A 20,919-nucleotide genomic window follows, 5' to 3' on the forward strand; every position below is an offset into this window, starting at 1 on the left:
TGTGTGCCGGCAGAGCGGGGCCCGTTTCGGCTTTGCCACCATCCCCAGCTCCTTCCAGCCACGCGGGAAACCGGCGAGGGAGAAGGAGCAGCAGCCAGACGAGCAAATGGGGCTGGGGAGGATGCTTGCACCGGTCTGGCCGGCCAGTACGGCCCCCCCAACTGGTTAAACTGGCCGGGCTGCTGGGGCTGGGTGGGTTCGGCGTGGCACAGCCCCGCTGCTCCTGCTGTGCCCGCCCGGGCGCTGCGGGCCCTGCGCTGGTGGCGGTGCCGCTGCGTGCGCACGCCCCGCGCACATGGCCCTGCCTGCTGATGGCCGCATTCCCCTGCTGACAGGCGGCCGGCCTGCCCGATGCGCCCTTGTAGGGCTGTTTGGAGGAGGTGGGAGCAGGGCTGGAGGTGAGGAAGGTCAAGCTTCTTAGGTTTCAGCTGATTTGGCATCCGCTCGCAGCCCTTCCCCCTGGAGCCCGCCCGGCCATATGCGCTGTGCTGCTGCTTTTATGACCCTTTGCAAAGAAATCCCAGAGCTGTGAGCTGCTGCTGGCCACGGAGAACAGCTTACTTTCAGGAAAACAACCCCTTCCCACACCGGGCGGCCCTATGGCAAGAAGGCTGTGGTTTCCCCCTTCCCCAAACCACAAAACCGATCCTAGGGAGCTGCCGCTGCTCTCGGGGCACACATTGGGCATTGCAGGGCAAACGCTGCCTCTAAGCTGGCTTTACTGGAGGGAACCCATTTTTTTTTAATTATTTTTGCCAACCTAAAGGCCTGTTGCTTTGTTGGGTGTCCTGGGAGTGAGGGCTGAGGCTGGCAGTGCTGGGACCGAGCTGTGCCGTGCTGTGCGCTCCCCGCCCGGCTGCCTGGGCGCTGGGGCTGGGAACGGGGACACGAAACATGTCTGTGCAGCTTCAAGGAGCCGAGCAGAATTCCCCACTGTCATCATCCTCCTCCCCTCCCTCGCTGCGGGCTGCCAGAGGGGAGGGCTGCTCACAGCGCTGCCATTGTTCAAGTAACCTACAAATGGATTTGCATGGAGGCAGGTTGGGAGGGGCGGAGGGGTGGGATTTATTAGCAGCGGCTGAATTCGTCGGGATTACTCCTAGGCTGAGAGCTTCTCAATGGGCACGATCCCTGGGTGAGCGGTGGGGCGGAGGGAGGGCCTGGAAAGCTCCTGCGCTGCCCATGGGTGACGGGGCGGCCGAGCAGGGGAGGCAGGCAGGGCGCAGCCGGCTGCTTCACCTCGGCTTCAACCGCAGCCCTGTATGCCGAGCACGCAGCTCCTGGCAGCGCCGCTCATACCAGAGCCTTGACTCAGGGTTATCTGCATGCTGGGTAACGAGCGGCGTCACCAGAGGAATGTGCAGAGAAAGCAGCCATGCTGCTGCTGCAAGCCTCCGCTCGCTCCGAGGGCCGGCCGCAGCCGCCTGCTTCTGCCTCCCGGCCACTGATGAGTGGCACAAGGTGGGGGCTTCGCCCCGGGGCCAGCCCCGAGCCCACGTCGAAGCCACAATGATGTTTTGCCCTTCTGTGAGTAAGTGCTCGGTGCTGAGAGCCGGACAGGGCTCTGCTAGCCGTAACAGGGCTGCAGCAAGGAGAGGCAACACCACTCTCCCCATCGCTCTGTTTGTCCCTCTCCCAGCCGGGCAAGCTGCAGCGTTTCAGCCAAATCACCTGTCAGAGCGAGGGTGATGTTGGCCTTTGGTTCCTGCCCCAGCTGCTGCTCTCCTTTCCCCTGGGATAACAGGGCCTGGCACTAACAACTGTGCACAGCTGAATCCCAAGGCGCCTGTGCGACACGGGTGTCCGGGAGCAGCTCCCAGCGCCACGCCACGTGCCCGCAGCCTGCGTCCTTCCCCCAGACAGCTCCGAGGCTGCAGCCGGTCCTGCTGATGCAACCCCGCGAGGGCCGGGGTGAAGGAGAGTGCAGAGCTGTGTGTCAGAGGTAGGAGCTCCCCTTTGGCGATGATGGAAAGCACGGCGCGCTCAAATCAAAGGCAGGACGGGGGCTGCTTTGAATCGCTGTGTTCCAGAGCTATCTGAGGCAATCTTCCTCTTCGCTGCACGCAGCGAGGGAAAAGATCAGAGCGCAGCCCAGGTTTTCATGTGAACATGTCCAGGCTGGCACGCAGCTGGGGTAAGGACAAGGTGCTTCTGTAGGGCTGATTCGTGTCAGAGCTGGGGGCAGAACTAGGGAGGGAGTGGGAAGCCTGAATATCTGGTCTGCTGCTGGAAAGTACAGGCCACTGAGTAAGATGGGGCAGGCTCGTTTGATCTAGCTTGATATGCTTGTGCCTAGAACTCTCTTTCCCAGTGTCTGCTGCTTATTCCTGTAAAAGGCAAAAAAAAGAAGGTACAAAACATACAGGATTAAAACAAGTGAATGCTCTCACCTTCCTGCAGGAGTAAATTTCTGAGCATTTCTTATTACTCGCTCAGCGTTGTTGATATGCCTGACTCTGTGCTACATGTAAAGATAATCCCTCCATGAAGAACTCAGACTGCAGTGATAAGAGAGGCCAGTTGGTGCATCTCTTTTCTCCCACCTCCTTCGGTGCAAGATTATTCCCTGTATCTTATCAAAAGGAAGCAGCCTTTCAAGAGCTGTACCTTGGTAAGTGTCCATACTCAATTTTGGCAAGCATTTATTGTGGCTGCGAGTGGTTGCTCTCCCCTCCTCCCCCCTTTGCAGTCAGCTCTTCTCCCGCTCGTGGCTGTGCTCGCTCAGCTGTGCTCATTGCATCACTTGTGCTGGAGGGGAGGCAGCAAGAGAGAACCGCCAGGGACAGCAGCAATCCCTGATCCACGGCCATCTCCTCACAGTGCCCGAACCAGGACCTGCAGCCTAAGGTAGATCCATTACTCAGCATCCTCCACAGGGTGCCTGGTGCCTCGTGTGACAGTTAAGTGCCAGGAAATGGCACGGAAATGCTCGTGCTCTTGTGTACCTGCCTGTTCCTCACGCTAGAAGAGACGCCAGCGTTCCCTGAGAACTGCAGTGCCCGTGCAGAGGACAAAGAGCAGCTCCTTCTGGCTTTTTGCATGATTAGCTGCAGCTCTCCGCCTCGGTCTTCCTTGTGCCGATGGTTTGATTTGTACAGCAGTGCGCTGTGCATATTTTGCAAGTTCCAGCTTGAAACTTCCTCCTCGCAGCAGGCTCTGTCATTTGAAGGAACCCCACCCTGCTCTCCCTTGAAGATGTGCAATCCCAGCCCGTGTCTGAGCATGCCTGGGGAGGCAGGTGCAGCCTGGCTGGATCCTCCACACTGCCTACAAATAAACACTACTTAAACAAATTGGGCTAATAACATTCAGGACTCAAGTAATAAGCAGGGCAGTTTCTACTCTGTCGTCTTTATTCCGTGCTTCTCCCATCCCTCTGCTTTATAATCTAGAATTTGTGCCACAATCACAGCACCAGGGCAATTAATTACAGCACAACTTTATGGCACTGGGTAACAATCACAGTAGATAGCATGTAGCACCTTTGTTGAAAGCAACAACACCAGATTAAAGTTGCTTTTAAAAAAAAAAAAAAGCACGTTTCCTTCCTGCCGTTGCAAATAAGGAGTTACATGAAATTAAGTATTTATTTTCTAATATTTTAAGGGGGAAAAAATCTTTCGGCACACAGCCTGTAAATACACTTGTATAGCTGTCAGGTCTTTCCTCCAGCCCCGAACAGATGACAAATGCTTCAAGGCAGTAAGAGTTCTTCAGCCTAGACCCAAACAACAGGAGCAGAGCCAGGCTGTTCCTCCAGCAAAGCAAGCCCTTTGTGCGCAGCTCGGTCCGGCGCTGTGGGAACTACGGTGTCATCTGCTCCACGGTTTCCTCCTCAGGTGAGCTCTTTGCAGGATCACCCAATTTTGGTGCTTTCCAGCACCATATTATTTTCTGCAAGCGTTTGAGGATCAGTCGCCAGCAGCACACACGCAGTTACCCTCAGGGTCTCGTCCAGATGAGTTCTGCAGTTGGGTGGGACCCATCTCATCACCACACGGGCTTCTCCGTGATGTTCTTTTCGAGATTGTCAGGTCTGCAGGCTGAGCCACCAGCTTTCCTTCACGCTAAAGGATGGCTGGGCCTGGGTAGCTATTTCTGCTAAGCTTCTTAAGCCTTTCTGGCTGTTGTTCCCTAAGGAAGCCCGGCGATGTAGCCACCAGACTTCTCCTGATTTTTCGTTTGAGGAACGGTGGAGTTCCCGTACAATTTGAGACCATTTGGTCTCAATTCAAGCTTTTACCCCTCGGTCTCCACTCGAGACTTTCTCTGGCTGCCTGGTCCAGAAAGCCTGTTCGTGTTGCACAGAGACCTCCACCTGTGGCTCAAGTGGCACGTGGCAGAGATTCGCTCCGGCGAGCAATCCCTTCATGTGCACACGGTTGTGTGCCAGCCGCGTATTACTAGAATTTCCCTGCTCTCAGGAGGACCTTCTGTAAGCTGCTGCAGGACTGAAATATTCTTCTAAAGCTTGTTGGCAAGCTGCAAGTCTTCCTTGCTTTTTTGTAGCAGAATGCTCCAGTCTGTCACATGAATTCATTCCCTCCACCTCTGTTTCCTCCATCACTTTGCTTGCAGAAGAGTGCCCGGAATGGCAATCAGTTCCAGCGCCGTAGCAGACCCTGCAGACGTCACTCCGAGGCTACGCTTCTCGCCTCTGAACACATGGCTGGTGATGTTCCCGGGCTGTGTGCTTGCTGTAAACGAGCACGCTCCCCGCCGTGCAGCTCGGCCCAGACGCAGTGACTGCGCCTCTGGAGCCAGGCTCAGCGTGGGCAGGAGAAGAGCCAAGGAGCTCGGCGCTCCGTGCTGCGTCGCCCCTCTCGCTGGGGAGCTGCTCTGCAGCTCCTCAATGTTAACCCAGCAGCACTCGGCACCCAGAGATGCAGATGGATGTTGGAGGGTGATTTTCAGCTCTGTCAGCGTGGGGCTGAGCCTGCCCCAAGTACCTTGTACAGCCCAGCAGCACTCCCCAGCCCACGGGTCAGCAAGCGCTGCAGGAATCTCTCCTGCTGAGGTGCGAGCTGCAGTTCCTGTTGCTTTTGTTGACTCTGCAGGAGGAGGGCCGGCCTGCTGCTGTGTTTTTTTCAGCATCAGACAGACAGCATGTCTGTCTTTCCTCCTCACATCCATGGAGATGTATCTAACCATTGGCTTTGCCACTATCTTTTACGTAGCTGCTCCAGTTTTCTCTCAGTCCGTTTGCCTGTCAACGTGCTTCATGCTTCACAGGCTTCTGGTTTACTTTCCCCAAGGATTATTCTGTCTCAGCATCCCAAATCCGTTCAGACAGCAGTTTGTCCTCCTTTGAGCACCAGGCTAGAGGGGGAGAAGCCAGAGGGGCCTGTTTGCTCCAGCAAGACAAACCGTACAAGCTCACCTATTTCAGTTGCTGCCACTGCTAAGTCCTTCCTGTAATTCCCCTGCCTCCTTCCCTGCTGGGACCGATAATCTCACCTAGCTGCCTTGCTCCACATCCCCTTAAAGAGGTCCTTAAAGAGGCAGGTCACTCTTACCACTTTGTTTACAAATACCTCAAGGCAGACTGGTATATGGCGTAAGCACAGGATCTCCTACCAAAGCACCTTTTTCCTGTTTGGGAATTTGTGAGGGTAAACGAGGTATGTGCGAAGAGACCTCCGCAAGGCCCCGAGTCCTCCCTAAATCTCACTGTTTATTTGGAAGCACGATAGATGTTGGGATCAGAGTGGAGTACACGTTACCTGTGTACGTGTTACAGAGGAGCCACTGTCATTTTTCACCTTCATAGTTTGAAACATACATCACCTACAGATGTCCTTATATCCTTGGCCTGCGTGGTGCTCCAGTGCCTCTAAGGAATTCTTGAGCGTACCAAGGCGGTGTGACTATCCGTGGTATTTATTTCCTTAATAAAAGTGAAATTGCTGAGTGTGGGAGGGGGGGTGGCTTCTGGCAGGAAAGAGCAAGAAATGGGAAGGTGCCTCAGCGGGGACATGCGTCGAGGTGTTCCGGAGTCAGCCTGAAACCGGGGGAAGAACAAGTGCCAGAGGCAAAGGCAAGAAAGGAAAACTCAGCGAGCTCTGTCCTTCAGCAGGCGAGGATGAAACGAGAGGGAGAGAGGCAGGTTTCTGCTTTTAAATGCCAGGGAGACGCTCAGAAACTGTTGTGACGGGGGGCATTTATAAACCCGGACAGATAAATAAGAGTCAGATGGTTGCAGCAGAACTTTACAGAGCAGCAAAGCACCGCGAGTACCGTCCGTGAGATAGCTGGCAGCAGGTCGTGTGCTGAAGAGTCCCTCGTAACCAGTCCATCCGTGAGTAAGAAATAATGAGAGCTCCTGAAGTGAGAGGCAGCAGATAATCAAAGGCAACGCTGTCACTAGGTGATGGCCCTTAAATGTTGAGCTTGCAAATACCTCAGTGGTCATAATTGTTATTTCCTCATCAGCCGAAGATGTGTGACAGAGCTTTTAGAAGACAAAGATGTGGTCTTCTCCCAGATACTTGCAATTTAAATATTAAGGGAGAAAGAACAAAAAGGGATATTGAAAAGTTGGAAAGCACTGTTTGAGCAGGAAAAAAAATCAAAATAGTAGGACTTGGCACACTGGGTGGTGATAGGTGAAGGAGCCAGGTTCTAGCAGGTGAAATTTAGGGCACAAGCACTTGCTCACATTTTGCCTAGTTGAAATTAAATATACCAAAATATCTGGGAGAAGACCTGGCTGTCACTGGGTAACTTGCTGGAAGCTCAACAACCTCAGGATGTGTAATGAATGGAAGCTCCTTGTTGAGCCGTGGTACGGAGCTGTGTAACGCCGTGACAGCAGCCAAAGGTCTGCCCTCCTCTGGAAGAGCATGGCTGACCCCATCTTAAAAATGGTGATGAACCATTTCTGGGTGACCCCATCTTAAAAATGCTAACGAAGCGTTTCCAGGGGTTTGGAGATGAGCCCGTGAGAACAGTTGGAGGCATGCAAAACGTCTCTGCGCCCCAGCAGAAGTGCAGTGACTGTTTATTTATAACACAGCTAAAGCGCCTCAGCGTGCACAAGGCTTTGCAGACAAATCGGACAGGTCTGTGCCTGAGGAGCCTGCCTGCCGAGCAAGACAGGGCACAGCCAAGGGAGGCCGAGCGAAGGCAGTGCGCCAGTGCCCGTGCAGAGCAGCGGAGGCAGTGATGGGGAGGGCAGGGTCAGGGGTGGCACCGGAGCCCTCCCAGGGTGTGCACTCACCTTCCAGGAAGCCAGGCCCCCTCCGGTGCTGGCGTGCCGAGGGAGAGCTTCTGGTTTCATTCTCTCTGAGGTGTGACGTGTCTACTTACGGCTAGGCTCCTGCGGGAGATATCCTCCAGACTCCACAGGCTGGGTTTCCACCGGCTTCTTTTCCGACGTGTGCAGCTGGCTTTACGAGCAAAGTGCGTGTTTGGATGCACGGCAAAGCAGCTGGGGTGCACAGCCAGCCGCAACAAAAACCTCAGCGAGTGTTTGAATGCAAAAGCAAATTCGGGGGGCATCCGTGCTGTGCTGCTTCAACACGCGTACACTCAACATCTAGTTGTGCAAATGGATTTTAAGATGAACTCTAACCATAAAAAAGGTGGAATCGTACATTTCATTGTAAAATTCAGGATTGGTTACCAAACGTGGCACAAACCCGCTATCGTTTGATATAATTAGCTCGTCATCAGCAGACCTAGGGATGTTCATCAACTGAGCTCGTCATTTGGGGCCATGGAAAACTTGGTAAATCCTATTCCAGTTGCTGATAATTTCAGAACAGAAGAAAATAATATTAATAGAATATGTTTTTGTTGCATATTACTTGCTCGGTTCTCGCATTATGTATGCAAATCGGGTAATTTTGTACCTAATTGCCTGATTTGCATGCATAAATGTAGGTTGCACATGTGCAAATGATTTTATTCAAATTTAGTATATGCCTAATGTGTAGAGCGGCTGAAAACTCGACTCTGTGTATGGTTTGAATCACTCCTCATTTTCACTCAAGGAAAAAGCAAAATTTATCGCTGGTTTTGGAGGTCAGATGAAATGCAGATGAGCTTCTGTGGGTGGTTTCGCAGGGGCAGGAACCCTGGGGCTGTGCACTTGTCCCGAGAAATTAGCAGTGGTGTGAATGCCCAGGGAGATCCGTCCGTGAGAGGGATCCTGGTGCTTTAAAAGCCAGCAGAAAATCGCAGGAAAATGTGACACTCGCCAAGTGGAAAAAGACAGAATCACTCGGAGAGAAATGTAGGTTTCGAAGTCGAAGGTGGTTCAGCAGACAATGAAACCTAAGATGAGGAGCGTAAAAATACCTCACTAAAATCCGAGCGCATTAAAAATTCCTTCAGATGATTTCCTGGCTAGGGGAGGAAGGGGGCTGACGGGTCTTGTGAATGAAGTTATCTAACCTCAGCAGAAGGAGACGGTGGGCAAGGGATGTGAAAGCCCCGTTTGTTCTGCCGTGTCATGTGCTTCACCTCCAGGGGAGGAAGACCTGGGGGATGACTGGAGAAGGAACAGCTCGGGCTGAAGGGCCGGCTTGCTTCTGGGTCCCTGGGAGTTCCTGGCGCGGGGCTGAGCGGCGATGCGCTGTCACCGGCGGTTTTGTAACCGTGTGGAAGGGCAGGAAGCGTCCGGGGGGAAGTGAGCTGAAATCTCCCAACAGCATTTTTCTCTGCGGTGTCAGCTGCAGCCTAATAAACAACGCGAGGCTGTTTTCTCCCTGTTACTCAGAACTCCTCTGCAAGCTTTATTTGCATACGCACGGGTGACAAATCCCACTAAAATAAGCAGGGAGCAAAATTAGCAGCGATTTGGAGGCAGATCTGGACACACAGTACCAAATTCTCCTGTAGGCATGAAGCACAAGGGGGTTACATAGGTGTGATGGACGCCCCTGCTGCCCTCCCTCTGTGCTGGCAAAGACCTGTGCAGTGAGTGAACTGGGTGGAAGGCAGGATTTGGCACAAAATCCCTTTGTGTCCACCCAAGGCCGGGTCTGTCACAGCTCTGCGGACACGGGTACGGTGTCAGATCACCCCTGAGCAGCGTAGACTCGCTAGTAAGGAGCCCTAGCACGGATGTGTTTGGAGTGGCAAACCTGTGCTTGTCTTGGAACAGGTTCTTTCCCTTCAGCCAGGGAGGCGAGCTGCAGTGAATGGTACTTTCCATAGGAGGACAGAGCTGCAGCTGGAGGAGGGGAGGGGACAGGAGGGGGGGGCTGCGTGGCACCGCTGCCGCGCGTGGATGGAGCCCCTGCTCCACGTGGGGAGCGTGGCACAGCCTCAGCTCCTTCTCTCCACACCCTGGAGCCCGCCCTGCTACTGCAGACGCTTTGCTGTGTGAGCCCTGCCTGCATCTGCAGCGCTTTACCAGGTTACCTGCCCTAGAGCACTGCTCCCTGATGCAGATTTGACTTTGAGCTGCTTTTTTTTTTTTTTTTTTTTTTTTTTCTCTCCCAGGAGAACAAAACAGTTTTGATGTAAATGAGACTCAAGCTCACCTTCTTTTTCCTACTGTTCTATCACCGAGAGAGATAATACGACTTGACTAACACCGCGTCTTGCCTCTTTGTTTGTGTGCTACCCTCATCAGAGCAGCACACACAGAGCTCTGTACAAAATAAATAAACCAAAACCCTGGGCTCTATTCCCAACTCGCTATCTGGGTGTTTAGCTAAAGCACAACTTCTGCTATATTGGAGGGATGCTCTGTTATTTGACTCAATACTGTTATTTCTTCTTATTTTTATTTCATCATCGAGTAAAAAGACACTTCCCATTTTCCAATTTTTCAGTAGGAGTGAAAAACACTGCCTGATGGTTGTGGAGATTGAAGGTTTCTTGTTTTTCTCAGAATGTGTATAGCTTGGGTAGTATTAACTTCCTACTCTCTGCAGCTTCCCGTTCCTCCCCAGTTCAGCGCTTGGGATTGATTCCACTCCTGGTCTCTTCGCCCAGCCTTTTACCCAGGGTGTTTTCTGCAATTTGGGCAATTACTGCCTGCTGCAATGGAGGCTGGTGTGGTGGGCGGCACTTCTGGGAAAATGAACTGAAACTACAAGCCCATCTCGCAGCGCAGAGCATGCAGAACAGGCAGCATGCTTCAGCGGCTGTCGGCCCAGAGAATTCAGATCTGGGGCCGGGGAGAGAGTCTGCCTAACTCATACGTGGTGAGCAGCATCATCGCTCATCCCAAAGCAAAAACCCCATGAAGGGGAGGACGCCGTAACCACACCATGGCCAAGCTGGCGCCAGAATCCCAGCCTCTTGGCGTTGTCGCTGCGGAGGTCACCGCAGTTCTTTGCCTCAGACCTTACATTGTTCCACCCTGCATTTGTGCAGAGGGCACGGTTTGCTCCTGGTTGCCTTTTTTTCCTCTTTTTGTAATCCCTGGTTGACGACTGGAGGGGTCTGACATTTCTGCGCGACCGATAAGAGAAAGGATTGCCAAAGAGCGAATTCTTTCTGGAGCACATCCCTCCCCTTGGGTTAAATATAGGTTGCAGCATCCCCGTGTAATGAAAAGATCAGAAAGCATTTACGCGCTGGTGTAGTTTATGCCTTGTAATAATTGAGTAAAAATTCACCATTGTGAAAATCATACCTGCAAAGACACGCTTAGTCACTCTCTGGCTAATGAGTCTGTATTTTCAGTCAGCCTCTCCCTTACTGTATTCGGTCCGTGCACTGCAATACTTCCCATATAAACCAAATCCTTCAGCCTTTGTGTTTTATTGCCTTGTGATTTGCTGTTGGCCGCAGCACCCTGGTTTATTATCTTACCATGTGCACTGCGGTACTCGCAGTGGTGTCGTGCTGCAGGATTGCACAGCGTGCCGGACCGGGGATGTCCAATCCTTTCGATTATAAAAAATGAAAGCTAATCTGGAGAGGTTTTACCACTGTGTAAAACTAGATCAGTATTGTATTGCTGTCACCACAGACGCACAATTTAGAACACATTTACAGTTGCCATAAACTCTTTGCTTTGTAACCTGAAATCATCCGTAATGCCGGGCTGAAAATCGGTAGGTTCAGCAAGGGGCTGAAAGCCGAGCCGCCCAGCCAACCCTGCGAAACATTCAGCCTTTCTAATTGCAGTCTCCATATCTTTTCTCCATACGCACATGTATGCACATGCATGCCAATCCTGCATATACATCGGCGAGCTCACACGTTCGCAAGCTCGCGCACACATTCGCAGGCTCTCGCAGCCGGGGAACGTGCTCTGCAGTATAGATGGTACGCGGGGTATTTTTGAAGACAGAACAAGATGACTGTAAATCGACACTTCCACCCACTAATGAAAAAAAGCCAAGAAAACCTCAGCAGAGAATGAGTTTTATAATTAATGCTGAACAATTTTCATTGACAAAGCAAAAAGAAGCAAGTGGATGGCTGATTTAAATGTTGAATGATTAATGCACGGCGAGGCGGCTGAGGAAAAAGACAAATTCAGGAGCAGCTATGGAAATTTATGTATGAGGGAGTCAGCACCATATTCTGATCTCAGTTACACAGTTGTAAATCTGTTATCTTAATGGAAGTATTCAGCTTTGCCATTTGCATACCATAAGTGAAAATAGAATTTAACCCAGAATGTGTTTGCAGCCGTGTGTTTGCGGCACTGAAAGGGAAGAGATGTGTATGTTTGCGTGCGATAAACTGCAAATGCAGGAGACTTTTTGTATCTCGCAGGGAGAAACGGAGAGCCAGAATGCATGTGTGAGTGTGTACGTGCGTGCCAGCTGTGGGGCTGTCTGACAGGGAGTGGGAGGGTGAGAACGTGTTTGTTCCTAGACTCCCTGGTCGAGTGAAAATGGCTCCTGGAAATGCCGCTTCAGATTAGAGAGTGACGGCTGGAGAGGTGGAGATTTCATTACCTTCCTCTTTGTGCGATGCTTTGGACTTGGTAATGTAAAAGCAGAGCTATAAATAATCCGGTCACAGCTGTGGTGTCCTCCAGATTTATAGTGCCCGCTAATGCCAGAATCTTTGGGGTGTTTCACTACGTGCGGCAAAATGAGGAATAATCGCCCCCCGAGCAGCACGGCCCCCACCTGGCATTTCTCACGTGCCAGGCGAGGAGAAATTCTCCATCCCCCCAGGCAGCCGTGTTTGTTCCTACGTTTGTGTGCGGTGCCCATCGCCACGCACCCATCGTGCTGCCTCTCCCCTTTGCCTCGAGGGCTGAGGCTGAGCCCCAGCGCCCTCCGTGCCCGTGCCGGAGAGGAGGGTGCAGAGGTCACAAGCAGCAGGCTGCCGTGCGCAGGCTTTTGAGAAGCAGGCACGGTATTTTTAGCTGCTCCAGATTCTCTCATGGCTGGGAGATGATGCTGAGGAGTTTATTGCCGTAAGGATGTGCCTAGAATACCAGGCAGCCTCAGCAATGCACTGTGCCGCAGAGCCCTGACTCAGTGCCGCGCCGTGACTTTCCTGTGGTGCTTCCACGCTAGAAAGGGAGAAAAAATGGTTCCTTGTGCTCCCGGCGCTGGAGGGACGCGGCTGTGATTGACTGAGGAGCCCCGCTGTGGGGAAGGACAGCAGCTGGAGCTCTGGTCAAACAGAGGCCTGACCAGTGAAGCTGCCCTCGGATTTCTTCTCAAATATTGCTCTACATTTCTGTCCAAACAGCAGGGCTAAACACATGCTGCGCTTCCTTAGTGTGCTTCCCAAGCACGCCGGCAGTGCCCCTCCAAGGAGCATTCCTGCAGCGATGCACACCCAGCACTCCCAAACCTGCAGGGCCGTGGCACGGGGTGGTTCTCCGAGTGGCCCTTCGGGGCAGGTGAGGGACAGGTGCCTACTGAGTGTGGCCAGGAGGAGGTGGGCAGCCAGCACCCGAAGCGAGAGGGATGGGAGCTGCCTCGGGGCACTGCCTGCAGCGAATCCCGCAGGAAATGAAGTGGAATTTGGGGTTCTTCTGCCCACGGTGCAGGTGCACCCGCAGGCTGGTGTCTACCCAAAACCCCGCTTGAGTTGTGCGAACCAGTATAACTGCAAAGTCAGTTCCTCTGTGTAGAAGTCGTGGATGCTTTCCTGACGATTTAAATCCTACAGAAGGTAGCTTGCCCCTTCCGAGTCAAGTGCAACAACAGCAGTGCTGGCTGAGGAGAGGAGATCCGTATCCTCAGATTATTTGGGGACGAGCGCGAGGCAGACCGCAGGGACCCGGTAGGACACTGTCTGGCTGCTGGAGAGGCACAGGAGTCTCCGTGTGTCCTCCCGGCCTCTGGCTGTACGAGACTCCTCAAGGAATGGGCTTTCCTCCATCACTGCCTAGGGGAGGCTGTAAAGAAGTGGCTGAACCCCGCCAGCTCCTGCCCGAGTCCGAGGGCTCATCGAGGCTCCCTGCTGCCCCCTTGTTGCTGCAAGTGACAGTGGAAGTACCGCGGGCTCCTGCTTCCTCCCTGGGCTGTGAGCTTGACTGATGTCCTCGCATTTGGGGGAAAGTCGTAGACCTCGCACAGGAATGTCTGCCTCATTGCTGTGGTATCCGGAATAATAAATACAGCAATTACAGCTGCAATGCCGAGCATTTGCCTGAGCTGCTGCGTCCTGGGAAGCGCGCATGTGAAGTGGGGGCAAGTTCTGGGGAGGGAGGTTTGCAGGCAGAGGCAGGATCTGCTTTCGACTTTTAATTCTTGCACAATACAGATGAGCTTTCAGATGTACGTACACGCTTGCCCTGCACAAGCTCACTTTCCTTGCATGCTTAGGTCACCGCAGCTCCAAAAACACTCTGCTCTTAGCAATGCTCGAGAAGAAGGCTGCAACAGCAGAAGTATTTCCTTTCCAAAGTGGCCCTGCATAACTCACACAGCGCGGAGCAGCCCCGTGTGGGTACAGGATATGCCACATTTTAATTTTGTGTTACTCATTCTCAGCTTTCCTTGGGTCAGCAGCGCTCAGAAAGCCGCTGCCATCCATGTCGCGGGGAGGAAACCCATTTGAAGTTACGCGAGTGGATCACAGCTCAGTTCCTGCTTGGTCTGTTGGTTGGTTTCTCTTCTGAAAAAAAAAAAAAATCAAATCAGATTTTAAATTCCTCCTCGTTTGCAAAGGCCGGCAGCTATGAATGGGATACGGAGAATGAACTCTCCTCTGTCCAGCCATGAATGGTAGCCAGGTCAGGACTGAGCCGCATTGGCAGGAGGCAGCGATGTGGGAAGCGTGCCCTGCCATTATCTATTCTGGAGACCAGAAGCAGATTTAATTCTCTGAGGATCCCAAGCCTATAATAACATCTCAATGGGAATACAAAGTCCTGACCCAGAAGGCAGTGGCATGTTCTCCTCGCCCTCCCTAGTTGTGACTGCGAGCGCGGCTGCGCACTGAGGGAGCCGGGCAGCGCCCCGCTGGCGGAGGACACCCACCCGTGTCCTGCTCAGCCCTAGGGGGACACAGCACACACCTGTACTGCTGCTGGAAACCAGAAGGAAAAGGCTGAGCGCCTCGTGTAATCTGCAGGAAGAAATACACATTTGCACGTCTGCTTTAAGCAAGAAGTCCTTGCTGCTACAACAGCGGTGTGCGTGCTTTCTCCCTCTTCCTGCTGCTCCCTGGGCCCACGTCCACAGGCGAGCACAGAAAACCCGCAATTCTTCCTGAGCTGGCATCGCTGGGTGACCTCATACACCTTCTTGTCACCTCAGCAGCTCCAGCTTCGGTGTTCCTCCTTACATTCATGACGAAAATATGTAACGTGGGAAGAAAGGAAGGCGCCCCGTGGCCCGCGAGGCCTCTCCTGCTGCTCCCCACAGCCAGGCCAACGCCAACAGAGCCCAGCGCCTCCCGATGTGGTGAGGACACCGAGGGTGCGAGGGTGAGCTCAGGGCACTCCTGCCTCTTGGAAACACGAGGAAAGGCTCACAAGGTGACAAAACCCACCCGTGGTGGTCTTCCGCATCTGAGGATGTTTAGAAGGATCTTGGCGAGGTGATTCACTTACAGTAATCATCTTGATTTCTCACAAGCCAGGGCTTTTAGAGGACCGTGGGATGCTTTCTGTCTCATTTTTGGTTTTGTTCTGCTTTGCTTTTTTAATTCTACAAATCTCCTTTTAACCGCACATGCACAAGGTCATCACTGGAAAAGCTGCGGGGGTCCCCTGCACCTTTTAGCACTGATGCTGCATATGCCTATTTTTTTTGTGCATTTATAAAGGAAACCGAAATCGAAGCTTTCATCCGAAGGGCACTTTCCTCGCAGCAGCGAGGCAGGGCACTGCTCAAGCCCCCCAGCACAAAACACCAGCCACACGCTGCCTCCTCCACGCCAGCTCCCGACCTCGCCGCTGAGCTCCTGAGCCGAGCTGGCTGCCCCGGCCTCCATCTCGCTGCCTGGGGGATGCAGCCTCACCCCTGCCCCTCTGTCCTGCAGCAGCCAGCCCCCTGCCTGCAGCCCCCCAGGGATGCTGACATCTCGTCTTTTACACCCGCTTCTCCCGGAAAAGCCAGGAGGGGGATTTCAACAGCACCAGGGGGCCTGGAGCCAGGGGGCTGCGGCGGCGCCTTCGCGCGCTGCCTGAGGAATGCTGCGTTGGGGAAGTGGGGTTTCTCCTGGCCCTATTGCCAGGCCAAGGTGGGCAGCACCGTCTCGCTGTGCCTGTGCGAAGCCAAGCGCCCTGGTACCGTGCATCCTCTGTCTTTTCTTCCCCGACTCCCCCGCGAAGGGAAAAAGGCAGCGAGAGCCGCAGCGGGGGCTGCTTGGGGCCGCCGGGGCCCAGCCCCTGCACAAAATGGGGCTGGGAGGGATGGTGGAGGAGGGGCTGCGGAGCGTGCTGCTGACCTGCTGAATTATGACTTTAATGCAGTCGCTTTAATAACTTGCTGGAGCTCCAACCACCAGATGCAATTTATGGCAAAGCAGGCGCCCAAGCATTTTTCTTTCTATGAAGACTAAGCAGATCTCTGATTACCGCCCCCTCCCCCCAGCCCATTACCTTCCCCCGCTTGCTCTGCTAATGGAAAAATGTTATGTGTCTGTGTGCTTTTTCCCCAAGCCCTGTTTTCAGGAAATGGTGGAGAATGAGAAACTAACACACGCGCGCGCACGCGTTTGGAGGAAAGATGGCTTTTATTCTCCCTCCTTCAACCACACAAAATTCCTCCCGCTAGCACAATAGCTGCTTCTCTTCCTAAAACCGTACAACCTCAGCCAGAAGCAAGGCAAAATCCATGATTTATTTGCAGGGAAAAAGAAAGGCATTCCCTCCCCCCCCCCCCTTCCATCTGACCAAAATCATCTGAAGCCTGACTGTTTTCCCTGCACAATGCAGAGCCCGCTGCCGCTCGGAAGTCTCCCTCCTGCAACAAAGGCTCGAACACAACCTCGGAGCAAACAGACAAAAAAGCCGGACCTGGGACTGCTGGATGGACGAGCTGAATTGAAGTTTTAATTTTTTATTTGATGCTTGTATACAATAGCGATGGCTGCATTAAAAAAGCAATCTATAGATAGGCAGACTGATACCCCGCCAGTGCTCCTATTTTAAAGACCCATTCATTTTGCGTCTAAAGGATGAATTCTGCCTCCCACTCTCCTCCTCTCGCTCCTTTTCTGCGATTTGCCTGATCATTTGCTACATATATTATGAATTACTGTTTATCTTAGTCCGGGGCTTCAAAGCGATTTCCCAGATAAATTTCACCGGATCAATAAACGCAGATTCTGTTTTCTTTTCTAAATTGAGGGAAGGGGAAATAATAAGAAAAAGTAAATGTTTTCTTTTTAGCCAGATGGAACAAAAATCCGAGTTAAACAGCTGTGCCATTTCTGAGTTCTGGTGGTTCACACAGAAGCCCTGTGATTCAACTGCTTTCTATCTTATTTTTGCTTTCCCTTTCCAAAAAAGTGCACATTTGGAGCCCTGAAAAATGGCGTGCGCTGCTCCGAAGCCATTGAAAGGGTGCCCATACAAGGCGTCACAGATTCCTCCTTTGTGACTGTTAAATATTTATCAGCAAGGCAAATTCCTCCTGGGTTACAGCAAGTACAGTTTGCAGTGACCTGCCTTTGTACTTTCAAAACCAAGCAGCAGACTCCTGCAAAATGTTCAGCATCGCGTTCAGCTGCTGTTCTCCTCCCGAGCTGTGAGATAGCTAGATTAATACGGAGCAACACTGCGGATTTCTCAGTGAAGTAGCAGCATATGGGAGCATTCAGGATGCAGAAAGACGGATGTAGTTGGACATTTCCATGTGAATTCGGCCCTACGTGTTTGCCTTGCTCTGTTTACAGCGAACTGTCCTCAGCCCGTAGCAGGATCACATTTCTGGCCTCAGGACAGCGAGATGCACCTGCATGCAGGCACTCAGCCGGGCAGGTCGCTCTTTTAGGTGTGATAAATTGTCTTTGAGCAACTGGATTTATCTCTGCTGACTACAGAGGGAGCCGAGGCCAGATTCCTGACTTTCAGAGGGTTAGAGTTAGGTGAAATGAATCCTCGCTCAAGCATTCAACCACAGCTCCTTGGCTTGTGCCGTTAGCTTCCTGAATTCCCAGATGATCTCCCCACACCGTTTAGCCGGGCCTGGAACTGCTTATTTTCTCAGCCCTCGGCAGTTCAGCATTGTGCACGGCCACACGGATACACTGCCTGGGCTTTCACCCGACGCCGTGAGCGCACCGCGTGCTTAAAGCACGCTGCTCTAGCCGTGACCACTAAAAAAATATGGTTTGAGTGTTTCAGGACAAAAATCCTCGCAGCAACCATATGGACAGGCCACGAGGAGAGAGGCTGCAGGCCCTGGGTGGCTGCAGGCCCTGGGCAACGTGGCCACGGGCTGGGGACCTGGTGTGGAATGGGGACAGCGTGGGGACACAGGTATGCTTTGCCCTAGGATGGCTCAATCCGAAGGCTCCTCTGATCCTGCAGTGTTTTTCTGTTTTGAGCCGGGCCTTTGATTAAAAACGCCTTGCTTCCAGCTCGCCTTGCCTTTTAAATGGCTCTGCAAAGCCCTCTCGCGGTTCCCAGCTCACATCAGAAGCGGGAGCTGGAAGTGTTTCACTGCAGAATAAACATATGGGCTGTAAATCCTGTGATTCAGAAGATTCGCCTGCAATATTCCTCTCTGCTGTTGCCATAGGTAACCGGGCTCTGCAAAACACCATTTACCCTGGAATGCAGGGAGACATGGAGCTCAGCAAGGGCACTCCGCTTAACCCTTTCCTAGCAAAAAAACCCGTCTGCTGATTCCAAACCGCGCTGTTCCTCGCTCTCAGGCTCGTAGATTTGCACACAAACAAACCCCCAGCCATATAAATGAAGGCAGACTACCCAAAGGTTCGCATAAGCCCCAGGCACGTGCACACGCACCCCGTGGGAGCGGTGGGTTTCCCCTCGTACCCCCAGAGCTGGGATGTGGCACACACGGCAGGGTGCTGGTGTAGCGGCTGCTGGCTCAGTGGGGCTGTGGGCTCCCTGCCCTCTGCCCTGAGCTCCAGGGAAGGGGTTAAAATCCTCCGCTGGAAGCGGATAAAGGAAGGAACAGAGTCCGGCTGGCCTGCTCGGGACTCCAAAACTAAGGTTTGTGGAGCAGTATTTGTCAAATTACTTGTTGTTAATAAGACAGGAGCTTACAGAGGAAGGCTTTTGATTTCCCAGCCACCACAGAGCCTTTTTTAATTTCGTAGCTGACAGGGGATGCTTAAGGTTTACAGGGATTTGCCACATAATGGAGACCCATCAAGCCATACACTGAATGTAAGCCTGACGCTGCTGCTTCCTGTGCCCCTGTTTTGCAGCCAAGGCACTCCTAACACCTCCTAATGGCCTGTCCTCTGCTCCAGCACCTGAGGCTACCCACCATCAGCATTACGGGTGGTACACAGCGCCCCGGATTCATTCATTAGATACAGCCGTATAAATGCCACTCTCCGACAAATTAAACGGACGGGACCAGAGTTCAGGATGAGCTCAATTTGCATTTGCTGCAGCTTAGGAAAACAGCAGGAATTGGCTCCCAGTTTGCTTTTGTGTTCCTCCGATTCTCACCTGAGGGCTGAGGCGGACCCCGGCAGAACTGAAGGAGCCCAGGGGCTGTACCGCACCTGAGCAGCGTTTGGTGCTGCTCTCCTGTTTTCAGGATTTCTTATAAAGGGAAATCTTTCTTATAAATCTCATATTTCTTCCTTCTTCTTTAGGATTTCTTATAAAAATCCTAAAGATGCTGTATTTCAAACCACCGTTGTCTTCCTCTTCACACTCCCCTCTGCAGTTCAATGCACACGCACATACACACCACCAAATTATCAATTCCTTTATAACACAGCATTGCCTTGGGGTCCCCTACAGAGAGAGGAAATGCCGAGTTCCTGCCCCAAAGGGTTAACCAGCAAGCTAGTTACTGTTACAGCAAAGGTCAGATGGGAATGCAGGAAAGTCAGGAAATGTGGATAAGGCTGAAATTACATTCATAAAAGGTCTTGCAGTGGTTGGGAATCGCAGCCCATGCATGGACAAGCCTGCATTGAGGCCGCTGTAATCCCCGAGTGAAACAGGGGGGAGTGAAGGAGAGGTCAGTGCTCTTTGTGGGATTCTCTGGCATTACTGGGGCAAGGCGAGTTAGTCCCTCTCTGTTATTTGAACAGTGAACAAGTATTTTTTTAGGGCCTTTTATAAGATGCCAGAGTAAAAAGGAATAGGCGAGAGAAAATGACCCCAGACCATTAGGGGATTTCTGACTGGGGAGAAGTGCAAATACAGCTTCAAATTGTTTTCCTGCAGAATCCTTTTTTTTTTTTTTTGTGTGTGTGTGGCTTGTTTCCATGCCACCACGGAGAAGAATGGCGAAGGAGAGGGCTGATGTACACGCCAAAGAGGCTTTTAAAGATTCCCAAGTGCTGCTGAATGGGTGCTGCCCGCTCCGGTCCTCCCGGTCGCTGTTCCCCCGCTCTGGCTCGTGCAGACAAACCGTCACCGAGCCCGAAAGCCACGGAGCGATGCGTGGAAGCACAGCGACATTTCCACCTGCCCTGACCTTTCCAGGTTTGTAGGGGATGGCAGGTGAAGGCTGCCTGGTGCTCTGCCCCCTGCTCCCCTGGCAGCAGCCGGAGGCGGGCGCGCCGGGCAGGCAGGGCTTGGAGCCCTCCTTTCCTCAAGGCTCCCCAGCTGCCTTGAGACAAGGGTGTTTAAATGTCAGGCTTCAGGCAGTGCCTTACATTTACTCCGGTTTGAGCGTCTGTAGCAGGAGGTCCGTGTCCTTGCGCACTCCCAGCTGTGGATTTGCATGAGAAATGCCAAGGCTTTCTTCGGGGGCTTGTGTTTTTCCATGGCGGAGGTGACGCGCTCCCCCCGTGGTTAACCTTCTCCCGCCAGAGCCGCTAGGATTTATTCCTTTTGGAAAGGAAATATCAGAGCCTGGGCAGGCCCCAAGCGATTTTCTTTGAAGGCTGCGTTGGCCGGGGCTGCGGGAGGGGTGACAAAGGGGACATTGTGGGGACAGGCTCGCCTGCAGCCGAGGCAGGGAGGGGTTACTGCTCGCAGCTTTCTGCCCCAGCTCCGGGGCCAGACCCGGCGAAACGGAGCCGTGCTCTCAGCCTCACGCTGCCTCCATCCCCAGCGCTCCCATCGGCCACAGCAAGGCCAGTCCTGCTCCCATTTCCTGACCTTTTCAGCTTAAAACACGTGGAGTTAAATCAAATAGACGCCCGGCACCACAAATAGACCGACGGGAACCTGGCTGCAGCTTGTGCCACCCGGCACGCGGGCCCTGTGTCAGCGCAGTCACCGAGGGACGTGTGGGCAGAGCCAAAAGCCTTTGTGCACCGCCGGCCGGCCGTCATCAGGGCCCGAGCAGCGAGGCTGGGGGAAGGGGAGCTGGAACAGAGCGTGCACATGAGGCCGAGGGGGTGATTTCAGCCTTTTAGCTGCACAAAACTTGCTGAGGTTTCAGCGCCGTGGGAGAAGTTCCCACAGCGGGGCTG

Source organism: Aythya ferina, assembly GCF_964211825.1.
Source record: "Aythya ferina genome assembly, chromosome: 5".
Classification (NCBI taxonomy): domain Eukaryota; kingdom Metazoa; phylum Chordata; class Aves; order Anseriformes; family Anatidae; genus Aythya; species Aythya ferina.